At 36.9% G+C, this 12,312-nt stretch overlaps 1 protein-coding gene across 1 annotated transcript in view; it reads right to left on the bottom strand.

Annotated features, from left to right (window-relative positions):
* LOC131681580 (trafficking kinesin-binding protein milt) overlaps positions 1 to 12,312 on the bottom strand; it is a 316,121-nt gene that overhangs the window by 280,447 nt on the left and 23,362 nt on the right. The window contains exon 2 of the mRNA XM_058962440.1: positions 10,457 to 10,665. The gene's annotated coding sequence lies outside the window, so the exon portion shown is untranslated. The remainder of the gene's footprint in view (positions 1 to 10,456; positions 10,666 to 12,312) is intronic.

The following is a 12,312-nucleotide window of genomic DNA, read 5'->3' as shown; positions in this document are numbered from 1 at the left end:
AAAGAAACTATACTGCACTCGCAACCGGGTTTCGATTTTGGCCATCCAGTATCGGGAGAGTTTATTTTTGGCTGGCACGTGGAATTTGCTTCATCAAATGCATTCAAATTGTTGTTGCTCCCAATGTGCCGGCAGGTCGGTCGATTTGCTACAGGCGTGCGGTCGAAATGGTTTCTGAAAGCAAACTATATCGCTTTCTGGCAGCGGAAGCAGCTTTGTCACGTGGTGCTGGCTAATGCATTTTCTGTGAAGAAAAGGGGAGAAGGAATTTTTTTTCCTACAGACGTTCGCTAGAATTGCTTACGTCATATACTAGAGAGATTGTCTTTCGTGTCGAATGTTGCAGCCGGTACAGACGGTATACTGGGGAAATGATGAGTATTTGTTTTCATTTTTAGGAAGGTCGTAGATTTGCATCCTAGACTTCTGGAAGATGTAATTTTAACATCTACATGTTCGGATTATACGGAATCAGGCACGTAGTAAGTTCTTTGGGGTTTGTTTGATTGCACTACAATCCCATTGCGGTATTTCCGCCTTCTGTTTCGCAACTGACTTCGCCACCGATTTTCATAGCGTACTGAATAATATCACGACTAGTGCTACTATCTTACTGACACTAAGAATCCCTTCTGGTCGGTATACGAACATGTGACGACAGGCTTATGAGACCCCCACCACACGCTCTGAACCGCCGCACCATAGGTTCCAGGGGAGATAGTCTTCAATACGCGTTGTCTTCTTGGGTGAAGTTGTGATGACTCGACGAAATTTCGTGCTGACAATGAACATAATTAAGAACTTTAAGAATAATACTGTTTGAACCAATATATAACTGTATATGTGACTATAGATGCGTTAATTTTTCACTCTAAACAGTGGCGAAAAGCAAACGGATTTAGCTGTCAAATTCGATTCTATTTCTATTCTGAAGAAAATTATACTTCATCAATGACAGTTTTGCGATACTACAACAAAAATATTTTGTCTTTTTGGTGGTATCCAATAGGAAAAACATAAATGGTGCATTAAACAAAAGCAATTATGTGAAAAAATTCTCCCAGTATCAGGATTCTAACCTGCAACCCTTTGGACTTATGCTACCCGCTATGATGACGTCCCATGAAGAACATAATCGCATTGTGTGTTCTTCCTGGGACGTCATCATAACCCAAGGAAAGTACAAATCGTACATGGAAAAATGCAGTGGTATGCTTACATTATAATTTAAAAAAAGTTGAAATCGGACCAATACTTTTATGAACTTACGGCAGCAGTTTCAACATCGATGTTTTCAATGACGTTTGATAGTTTGCCAATGTTTTTTTTCTTCTGGTCTTTAAAATCAAAATTTAAAAATCAAAACATGTAGCTTAAAAAATCAAAATGCGAAATCTTTTCAGTAGATCCTTTGCAATTCAATCCCCACCAAATAGCTCAATTTCGAGCCTCGAGGGTAGAGGGCCCCCTTAACATAGCCTTTATTACTTACAACAAGGCTGACAGGCCTAATCTACGTGAAATGCCTCGTACATGCATTATTCTAAACAAAGCTATTGACCCGTGTCTTATCTGGGAGCTTACAACTCGCAGTATCTGTACTGTCACAGTTACTTTTGGTAACATATACAGGAAGTGTATATTGTTCGGCATATCTGCCACATAACGAATCGTAACCCTCTGATGATTTCAAAAGCGTTGTATTGTCGAATGCTGCGCTGATCCTTTGCAATCAATCCACAGTGGGGCAGGAACGAAAATTAGCAAAACCACTAGTGCTATGGGAGTACATTTTTTCAGTTGCTATTTTTAGAAAAGCATCGTGGTTTTATCTGCGCCTTATTTTGATGATGTAAATTAGTTTGGGTTTTCACTGTATAGGTGGCGCTGCGATGTTAACTTTTTTATTTCGCATCTTAGAGATTTGGTGTCTTCGGCAAAGTTTCGGAACATCCAAAACTACGACAATAAAGTTTTAGAGATTTTCATGAAATTTCACTGAAAATCACGTTTTTTGTAATATTTGTCTCATTTTCATTAAATTTATCACTCACACGATTGCTATTCTATCAGAAGTCATGAATAGTGTCTATTATAGAAGATTTTACGGATTTTCGACAAGTTTTACAAGTCTAAGTCTATCATATAGGGGTAAAGCGCCTATTTTCACCATACTAATGAGGGGCCTCAATAATTCATTAATTATTCAGCCTGCAATCAATGGAATGAGTTCAAATTGGTATCAACAGCTTTGCTTCGTTGTTAAACTGGAGGCAAGTGAAGGTCATCGCCATCCAAAAACCAGAAAAACCAGCCTCCGACCACAACTCGTTTCGACCGATTGCAATGCTGTCCTGTCTTCGGAAGTTGTTAGAGAAAATGATCTTGTTTCGCCTCGACAATTGGGTTGAAGCAAATGGCTTACTGTCAGATACACAATTTGGCTTCCGCAAAGGCAAAGGGACGAACGATTGCCTTGCGTTGCTTTCTACAGAAATCCAAATGGCCTATGCTAACAAAGAGCATACGGCATCAGTCTTCTTGGATATTAAGGGGGGTTTTGACTTAGTTTCTCTCAATATTTTGTCAGAGAAGCTGCACCAGCATGGTCTTTCACCAATTTTAAATATTTTTTTGCTAAACCTGTTGTCTGAAAAGCACATGCACTTTTCGCATGGCGATTTAACAACATCGCGATTTAGCTGCATGGGTCTTCCCCAGGGCTCATGTCTAAGTCCCCTGCTCTACAATTTTTACGTGAATGACATTGACGATTGTCTTGCCAATTCATGCACGCTAAGGCAACTTGCAGACGACGGGGTGGTCTCTGTTACAGGGCCCAAAGCTGCCGACTTGCAAGGACCATTACAAGATACCTTGGACAATTTGTCTGCTTGGGCTCTTCAACTGGGTATCGAGTTCTCCACGGAGAAAACTGAGTTGGTTGTTTTTTTCTAGGAAGCGTGAGCCGGCGCAACTCCAGCTTCTATTAATGGGTGCAACGATTAATCAGGTTTTCACATTTAAATATCTCGGGGTCTGGTTCGACTCTAAAGGTACCTGGGGATGTCACATTAGGTATCTGAAACAGAAATGCCAACAAAGGATCAACTTTCTCCGAACAATAACTGGAACATGGTGGGGTGCCCACCTAGGAGACCTGATCAGGTTATACCAAACAACGATAGTGTCGGTGATGGAGTACGGGTGTTTCTGTTTCCGCTCCGCTGCGAACATACATTTCATCAAACTGGAGAGAATCCAGTATCGTTGCTTGCGCATTGCCTTGAGTTGCATGCACTCGACCCATACGATGACTCTCGAAGTGTTGGCTGGCGTTCTTCCGCTAAAAAATCGATTTTGGGAACTCTCATATCGATTGCTCATCCGATGCGACATTCTGAACCCGTTGGTGATTGAAAACTTCGAGAGGCTCGTCGAGCTTAATTCTCAAACTTGATTTATGTCCTTGTACTTCGACTACATGGTACAGAGCATTAATCCTTCTTCCTAGATGCTTCTGATTCTACTGTATTCTTCGACACATCCATGAAGGAAGAGATTCGTGATGTCCCGGACCATATACGCCCGCATGTGATCCCCAATATATTTTATAATAAATTCCGAGAAGTCGACTGTGACAAAATGTTCTACACTGACGGATCAAATCTCGATGGGTCCACTGGCTTCGGTATCTTCAACAATACTATCACCGCTTCATTCAAGCTCAATGATCCCGCTTCAGAGTTAGCTGCAATTCAGTACACCCTTGGGATCATCGTCGACACTCTGCCCACAGATCACTAATTCATCATTTCGGACAGCCTCAGCTCTATTGAGGCTCTTCGTTCGATGGAGCCCAAAAAGCAATTCCCATATTTCCTGGGGAAGATACGGCAGTCCTTGTGTACGTTATCTGAAAAATCTTATCAGATTACCTTTGTTTGGGTCCCCTCTCATTGCTCTATCCCGGGCAATGAAAAGGCCGACTCATTAGCAAAGGTGGGCGCATTAAATGATGACATATACGAAAGACCAATCTGCTTCAACGAATTTTTTAGTATTTGTCGCCAGAGGACACTCAACAGTTAGCAAACCTCGTGGAGCAATGGTGAACTTGGACGATGGCTACATTCGATTACCCCAAAAGGTATCAACGAAGCCTTGGTTCAGGGGGATGTATGTGGGTCGGGATTTTATTCGTGTAATGACCCGACTTATGCCCAATCACTACACCTTGGATGCGCATTTGCGGCGTATTGGGCTTGCGGAGAGTAGTCTGTGCGCTTGTGACGAGGGCTATCACGACATCGAGCACGTTGTCTGGGTATGCGCCGGGTATTTGGACGCCAGGTCTCAGTTAAAGGATTCTCTTTGGGCCCGAGGTAGACCACTCAATGTCCCAGTCCGAGATATACTGGCAAATCGTGATTTCCCCTATATGTCCCTTATTTATACTTTCATAAAAACGATAAATATCCCAATTTAGCCCCTCTCTTTTATTTCTCGTTTTTAGAAGTTTCCTCCTGCCTTGTGGAACCGATCAGCTCCAGACTGCCACTATGTAACCGCCGTCGCCCTTACCACTATGGAAACTGAAGCGAGAGCGACTCGAGGTCCGATGACTTTTGAAGAATTCCCCACGGGTCCGAAGAATACCATCCGCAAATCCGACCTACTAGACTGAGGAGCTAATTTGTTTCGCTGATCTCCCGTTTACCCGAAAGTTGCAAGTTTTGCTCTTCTCTCCCGGTCACCATCTACGCCTTCTTTCCCTGTCCTTGATACAACTGCTTCTACACCGATGTGGGAAATAAGCCCCCCTCTGTATATCTTGACCAAGCATAAGTCTCCGATAAAAAATCAAATTTGTATTCCGTATTTCTAGTTTTAAGATAGTTGTAATTTTTACTCTTTGTTAAAACTATTATATAATTGTATCCCTAGTTTTAAAACATCTGTGAAATTTCTCATAAATATTTGTTCCCCCTTTTATGTACCAAACTATATTGTTAGTTTTAAGATAACTATAAAATACTTCGTAAAAAACTATTACTATTGAATTCCTTGTTTTAAAATTTTTCATAAAAAAATCTTTTGCCCCCTCTCTTGTATATAGTATCTTATTTCTAGTCTAAAAATAGTTGTAAAATTTTTCTCTTTTATAAAAAAAAATTTCAACATTGTAACCTCCTAGTTTTAAGATATCCAAAATGTAAAAACAAAAGAATTTGGCACCACCAAGCTAACGCATTTGTGCCTATCAAATAAACGAAATGAATAAAAAACCGATTTAATCCACCTATCAGTGAGATGAGACATTTCTTACACATATCACTCTTGTATCACTCATTAGTTTGCGGAACACACGCAAAGTTGGCAAGCAACTAGATGTGAGATAAGCACAGTTTCGAGTACTGCACGAATAACACTTCGAATAAACTGAATTATGAAGCAAAGCAATAAAAAAGTGAATAACTTAAAATGCATAGAATGATTAATATAAATCATATTAATAAAATAAATCAAATTAGCTCAAATGAAAATTAGACAATATTAAAAATTTATGAAATTAAGAGAGTAAATTAAATTGTTTCAAGCTAACAAACTGTCATCCACTAGTAAAAAGAACTGACGAAACCGAATTAATAAAATGAAGAAACTGAATAAAATACATGAACTGGGGAAAATTAACAATTTAATAAAATGATAAATAATATGAATAAAACCATAAAGAATTTAATTAATGAGATAAATAATATGGATAAAATTAACCATTTCATATCTAACGTTTTTCTAGATCATATATTGTTTCAAAACCGTTTTTTTTAAAGTGTTAGAGTAAAGAAACACACAAAACCTGTTTTGATCGAGATAGATGCTTGTCTATCAGTGTGAGAAGCTGCTCAATTTTCACATACCGATCCTTAATACACATCTCCAGCAAAATTGTCAATAGTTCGATTGGGCAGAAAAGATAGCTGAAAGCAGTCTACATTGATGAAATTTATCAGTTTTCAACAATATTTGAAGACAAAAATAATTTTTCACCGATAACTGATAGCACTGCTCCAGTGAAATCCAATCAGAACAATTGCAATAACTTCAGTTCTACTAATATTTCTTGTAACTATTAACGCTCAAATAAACGGTGATAGTCACAATTATTAGTTTTACTTTTTGGTGAGGAAATCTTGTCCCCAAAGTTATAACTGTTCGAAAACGTAATTGTTCATAAATAACAGGGTATGCAGAGGTTTAATAAAATCAATAAAATGAATAGAATGAATAAAATAAACAACATGAATAAAGTGATAAAATGAATAAAAGTGTTTTCTTTCTATATATTTTATAATTGTTTTCATTTTGTTTGCTTTTAAACAATAAAATGATTGAAATTAAAAAAAATCTGCGATATTAAAAAGTAATAAAATTAATAGAATAAATTAAATTGTGTTTGATTAATGTTCTAGATGAAATGAATAAAATTAATGACTGAACAAAATTAGTCAGATTATTAAAATGAATGAAATGTGTAAACCCGAAAAATAATATAAAATTGCATAACACAAAAAAGTGAATAAAATAAATTGAATGAATGATACGAATAAGATGCATTAGATGAAAAACTGATCGGAATGCATACAAAGAATGAAATGAATACAATAGATAAAATGAGGTCAAATGAACAAAATGAATCAACAAAATGCTAAAAGAAAAATAAAATTAAAATGATATGATTATATATTTAAAATAAGTCAAATATTTATAATTAAAAAAAAATAACAAAACGAATATAATCCATGAAATGAATGATCTGGAAAAATGAGTATATAGAATAAAATTAAAAAAAAAGTTAGTTAAATAAAGTAAATGAATAAAACGAATTTCACGAATTCCAAACCAATTGTTTCCGAATATTCTGAAGTGTTTGTGAAAATCTCATTGCAAATAGCACGTTTTCGATCTTCTTTTCTTGACGGTGTTTTAAGATTATCTGGTGTTTCTAGTTTATTGATGGGCCTTAATTAGTCATAAGGAAATCTAGAAATCAGGAATTTGTCTTGGAATTAAAAGATGTTTTTTGGTCACAGATATCTGGAAAATGATTTTTGTACAGAATAGAATATTCAGGTCCAGCAATCCTTATCACTTGAGAATTGTTTCGTTCGAAATTTTCGTTCTGGAGATATGGGTTTATTGGTCCTACACAAAACAATACCATGATAAAGGAATGGTTCAAACTACCAGAATAAGTATTTAAATTCATCGAAAATATATAATCAATATGCTTTTAGTCACATTGATCATGAAAAATGTATATTGGGTTTTCCAGTACAATTCAGTATCAGTTATAATTACACAGTAATATGTATGACATAAATTCAGCGAGATAAATTTTCTGTCTAATGCATAAATTGTGATTATAATCCTCGCTCATTTACGTGCAGAATACGGAGCACTCAAACAAAACGTCTATTGAATTGTCCAATGCCTGTACTAATTCTGTCATTGAAGCTTCAATTGAAGTGTTCTCAGCATAGGGCCATTGGAGCCATCGCTATAAGTTAAAAGAATACTTTTACAGGGATGCAAGTATAGTTCGATAGTTCAGGGACCTTTGGCGCCATTTTTCCCTGATCTAATTGTGGATATTTTTGGAATTTGGTCCGTTATTTTTCATAAAAGTGCATTACAATAAATCCGCATTTTCAATAATATCAATCCAAAACAGGTATTCTCAATTTTCAGATAACACATTTGAGCATATGTTTCATTAAACAATTCAGTAGAGATACGAAAAGTTTAAAATAGACAAGTGCACGTGGTATGTCTCTTTCAACATTTTTGTCTTCAAACAACGATATTATCCACTTTGAAATACCCTAGGATTTCCGTAATTATAGTATATACAAACGCTCAGTATAGAATTGAATTAAATTGGAGTTGATGTAGTTTTCGGTCATATGACTCTCCTTAGTGCAACGTTTCGAAGGAATAGCCCCTCATCTTCAGAGGAAAGCAGGGTTGGAACATAAATTAATTATAGTTTTCTCATAATACAAATATTTTGAAAATTTTGCCAGGACGATAAATATTTTCTTTTTCAAGTAGAATGTAATATTTAGTTTGTTTCCGCAAGTGGCTCTGTTCTACACTAAAACGGAAAACTGTTTATAGGGAAATAGATGACAAAAATAGGTTTGTTTGCTTCAACCTGAACAAATACATCGCAAGATCAAATTAGCTTGGATATTAACAAATTTTTCAGATTAGTTTAAGATCTTATGACACATCTTAGAAATGGATTTGGAAATATTAGGATAGATCTGAGTCGTGATAGTTGCCACGAACACGATTGGTGTGAGATCGAGGGTGGGGAGGGACGACAAGTGAGGAATGGTAAATGATGGTTAGTGCTATGGCATTATTTTTGTACATGGGCGAAATTTTGATTCGTTACATCGTTATTATACATAATGCAACTGATAATTTTTACGCCACAATTAATTTAACATGAATCTTGCAAAAGAAGACAAACTTTCACTAGAATTTTGCTAATGAAAAACACCGTTGCTTTTGGTAATGCTACGAGTATGATATGAATATGAATTATGTTAGAAATCTATTTTCTCGCTACTAGGTGGATAAATTGGCGATCTGTGCATTCAAATACCATCCAATATCTAGCTCACGATTGAACGCAATGCTTAATCCAACAGATAAATACATCAAATCTGCACAAATTTTCACTTTGAAGTGAATCTAAACATTGTTTTGTCTTTGAGGTAAACTTGTATATTAATTTTTGGGAAATAGTTAATTATCAAGTAAATTCGCAAAATATTTTCAGAATCGAGTTCCTTGAATCACGCCGATGTGTTTTCATACCCCGATATGCAAAATCGGTTTAGTTTTGCCCCTAAAACTCCCGTAAAGCAATACTCTGTATGTAACGATCTCAATTTTAGTTTGTGGAAATTGGTAAGCGAGGAATGAAAATACAAAATGTTTATTATCTCCGCCGCTCGTGAACGGATTTTGACAATCTATAGCTTGTTTGAAAGGTTACAGGCTTTCTAATTTTGTGGAATAATATGGATGCATTGCTTTGTTCAAAAGCTATTTGCTTTAAACCCTTTGTGTTTTGACAAAATCATCCATATCTCAGAAAGTAAGCTACATATCGAAAAACGAAAATAATAGGTTCAAATGGCAACGTTAGGCCTTTCATTTGAAACTAATTTCGTTTAGATCGGTTCAGCGGTTGCTGAGATAATTACATGACATTAGTGCACACACACACATACATACCCGTACACACACATACAGACATTGTCCCAATTTGTCGAGCTGAGTCGATTGGTATATGAGACTCGGCCCTCCGGGACTCGGAAAAAGTTTGCAAAGTTTGAGTGAATTCTATACATTTCTTTTGTAAGAAATGTAAAAATATGTAAACAATCCAGAAGCACAAAAAGTCAACGTCATAACACTCGCAAGATTCAATGGGAGCTGAACGCGCGGTATGACGAAAGCAAGCCGATTTATACTGATATCACTAACACCACTCATTCATCTTACTAATATCTGCATGTACTACATTGTACTATTTCCACTTCAGAACTGAAAACTTTGTCATGTCAGAGAATATTGTCAGTCCAATTTTCGAAACCTCTATTTTAAAGAACATAAACGCCTCTTCTACTTCTCTTCAATCGACTTCATCTACACGTTCAACCTTTTTGCCAATATTAGCGAGTATTGAGAAAGTATGAAACGTGTAATGCAAAAAAGTTGGATTGACGATGTGCATTTCAAATGGGATTGACGTGTTGAAGCATTATTTAACAAAAGTATTGAACGTGTAAGGGCCGCAAATGATGCCCATGTAGTCCGGGAAGCCAGGAAACATGTGAGATCTTGTTATGATAGTTCCGTTCCTTTGCATACCAGAACGTCGTTTCGCAACTTCCAGTGCTATGTTGAACGACAAATTTGAAATCTGTACGTCGAAATAAAAGCTTCAAATTTCTCAAAAGGATTACAGTACTCGGGTTTCTCTCAATTTTGGAACATTACTAATGATTCTATTTGATTTACGAAAGTAAACATTCTGTAAACACTTCTAACGCAAGAGGTTGTTATTTAGATTGAATCACCCTTGATTAAACAGAAGTGGTGACACATCAGCAGTTTTATAGAGTAATCACTAAAGGCAAAACGCTTTCCTTATCACTTGAAAAAGAAGCAATCAGCTATACATCGTTTCGCTGAAAATCGCCAACGAAAACGAATGTGACAGTTCATCATTTGTTATGCAGTAAACCAACGCAAAAAGCCTCTAATGAGAGATGATCTAATTTCGGTCTCCTTTCAACACCCATAGGTGTTTATGAGCCCAAATTCGTGTTATCATTTCAACTGTTCGCTAAGCAGCACCGTTTACGCTTACCTGATTGGAAAATAATTGTCGCGCCGTTTTGATGTATGTTGCGTATGCGTCTGCGGGTGCTTCGGTGTTTGAGCGAACTAATAGATGAAGTGATGCTTTCACAGCTGATTGAGATGCACCGGTGTAAGTAGCAGCTGATTGCTCATTTGGCTTCAGGAGAGCACATTTAAACACGCCGACGGTTTACATTTTCGTAGACGGAACACATTCTGAAAGAAAAAAAGAAGGACGCGAACATTTATGAGCGATTAGTGGGTTTTGGATCAATATGTACCTGCGTTCACGATAGGACACGTAAGAGTCGCAGGCTTTGGCAAGCGGTGGTGTTTAGTGTTAATAGTTGATACTGCAATAAGATCGATTGATTCATTGGGCTGTTGATTTTCTTTTTTTTTCAAGCCAAATATAAATCTGCGTAGAGTTGCGAAGGCTCAAAAGTTCAATTAAGAGTATTTGCTACCAACTGAAATGCAACTGTAGCAAAACATCGAAACGAACATCATCACATCATGTTGACCACGAACCGACGATTAGCACATTTCCGGTAAATCGTCTGGGTTTTTTACCAGACAATGTAAAAATATAGGAGTACACAGCACCAGCAACAATTGTTGCTGAGCATTGTTATGCCACTTTCCAGTTTGTTGAACTTCTAACGAATTCGGTGGGAAATTCGCGCGAAAGTATAATTAAATAAATGAAACCAGTCACTGTTCCTCTTTTAACCACTTCAGCTACTAACAGTCTTAGGGAAGGTCAGTAAAACAACCTTGGTTCTTGAAACCCACCAATGAAACCCATTTCGCCGTACCCGTTAGTTGATAAAAATGGCGCCAGTTCGGGAGAACACACACGCTTGTTTCAACGTTTTCTTTAGACCCATTTTTTTTATTTTTTTTAGCGAACGCGACAGGCCTTTGAGCAAAAAGGCCTGTCGTTTCAATAAAGTTAATCACAGTCACCTGATGTGAAAAAATACCGGGCTTTAAGCCCCCATGGTTGACGTATGTTTTCGATACGGAGCGGATTACGCTCCTGTTATCAGTGAAATTATCGCAGGTGTGATCGAAATGCTCCGCCCGCAAATTTACATTTGGAGTTCAATATCGAAAATACTCAACTGTATTGAAACATCATTTATCCGAATGACAATTTTTTATACGTTCCTAGAAAAAAAAATTGTAAATGTAATTCCGTTAGTATTTATTGTTGGTGCTTCTCTTCTAGTATGTGCCCTGGAGTGTATGAAAAAGCATCATGGCACTGTCTAAATACGAGCGAAGTTAGACAACTCTAAACTCCGGAGACAAGAGCTCAAGATTTGCATGGGAATTGTAGATGATGAATATGATCACATCATCGCGATTTTCAAAAATCATAGATAGCGTGTTTTATAATTTACTAAGGGCAGATAACCCACGCTTAAGATCAAAACCTACACAATGGTATGCTGAATATTGAAGTATTCTGCTGCTAAGCGACGGTATTGGTCGTTCATGTCAATTTTGTGATCTACTGTATCTAAAGTTTTTAAGTTTCATCCAGCTAAGAGACGGTATCTTCGGCAAAGTTGTTCATGAGATTATAAGCTACCAGGAGGTGCATCGAATAGTTCGAAAATCGATCACTAGCTGGCGCCAATGTGAATATATTTTTTGTGACCTGTAGTTGTGTTGTTGATACTAATTTTTATCAGGTCGGTGGTTTATCTAACAGTTCGGGATCTTGTCATTATGCAGCGCTAGTGAGTATATCATTTGTTAAACCTACTCTATATAAATTTTACTATTTTTAAGCTAGTCGGCGTCTTCGACTAAGCTGTTTAGGAGATCAACGCGTACAAAGTGATACACCGA

The sequence above is a fragment of the Topomyia yanbarensis genome, chromosome 2 (genome assembly GCF_030247195.1).
Source record: "Topomyia yanbarensis strain Yona2022 chromosome 2, ASM3024719v1, whole genome shotgun sequence".
Lineage (NCBI taxonomy): Eukaryota > Metazoa > Arthropoda > Insecta > Diptera > Culicidae > Topomyia > Topomyia yanbarensis.
The sequence above is the reverse complement of the archived record's forward strand: the minus strand, read 5'-3'. Positions and strand labels throughout refer to the sequence as shown.